At 44.1% G+C, this 606-nt stretch overlaps 1 protein-coding gene across 1 annotated transcript in view; it reads left to right on the top strand.

Moving 5' to 3' along the window:
• The window catches only part of LOC107657355 (myosin-IIIb), a 142,163-nt gene that overhangs the window by 64,204 nt on the left and 77,353 nt on the right, over window positions 1-606 (top strand). The gene's annotated exons all lie outside the window — the stretch shown is intronic.

The following is a 606-nucleotide window of genomic DNA, read 5'->3' as shown; positions in this document are numbered from 1 at the left end:
TCACAGCACACACTGGCCCAGCTAACCAATCACAGCACACACTGGCCCAGCTAACCAATCACTGCACACACTGGCCCAGCTAACCAATCACTGCACACACTGGCCCAGCTAACCAATCACTGCACACACTGGCCCAGCTGACCAATCACGTCACACACTGGCCCAGCTAACCAGTCACGGCACACACTGGCCCAGCTAACCAATCACAACACACACTGGCCCAGCTAACCAATCAAAACACACACAGAGAGGTGTTGTAATAATGTAAAATATGTGAAAAATAATGTGTTTTTCGAACAACCTAGTATGAGAGCCTGTTCTAGCACACCCCCAAAACAAAATCAAGACTTTGTAAAAGAGCATAATAGGAGCCCTTTAATGTTAAAATACACCCAAGACTACCATTTTAGACCAATTTGAACTGAAATGTCACAATGCTCTTAAAGAAATAGTTTACTCAAAAATGAAAATACTGTCATAACCCCGTGAAAAAAAATACACTTAATATGCACTTGTAGTGTAGCTCAGTAGTTCCCAACCCTGGTCCTGGAGGCACCCCAACACTGCACATTTTGCATGTCTCCTTTCTCTGACACACCAATTTCA

The sequence above is a fragment of the Sinocyclocheilus anshuiensis genome, unplaced genomic scaffold (assembly GCF_001515605.1).
Source record: "Sinocyclocheilus anshuiensis isolate Anshui unplaced genomic scaffold, SAMN03320099.WGS_v1.1 scaffold355, whole genome shotgun sequence".
In the NCBI taxonomy this organism is placed as follows: Eukaryota; Metazoa; Chordata; class Actinopteri; order Cypriniformes; family Cyprinidae; genus Sinocyclocheilus; species Sinocyclocheilus anshuiensis.
This window is presented reverse-complemented; position numbering and strand designations above follow the sequence as displayed.